This window comes from Leuciscus leuciscus (genome assembly GCF_965113295.1).
Source record: "Leuciscus leuciscus genome assembly, contig: HAP1_SCAFFOLD_937, whole genome shotgun sequence".
In the NCBI taxonomy this organism is placed as follows: Eukaryota; Metazoa; Chordata; class Actinopteri; order Cypriniformes; family Leuciscidae; genus Leuciscus; species Leuciscus leuciscus.
Genome location: NW_028117803.1, coordinates 7,164 through 7,500, shown reverse-complemented (window position 1 = coordinate 7,500; position 337 = coordinate 7,164).

Below are 337 nucleotides of genomic sequence, written 5' to 3'. Positions count from 1 at the left end.
GACGGAGCGAAGACGATCAAAACAAGGCCTCAATAAACCTTTGCTTTACATGCAGGGTTGAAGATCAAACTCAATTGAAGTCGATGGCAGTTTCAGGACAGGTGACTGTAGTTTTATGAGGGCAGAAAAGCCTCGACGGTGCGTGTGATTGAGTTTGGAGACACGATCTGATGCCCAAAGGAACGTTTGATTAGATCAGGTGACTGATAATACCGGACGTGAACAGAAACCAGTGGAAAACAACACAGTAACAGCAACACGAACACAGAAAACAAGCAGAGATACAACAGCATTAGTTCTAAATATAAACACTGGTTAAAATAGTCAATCTTTAATG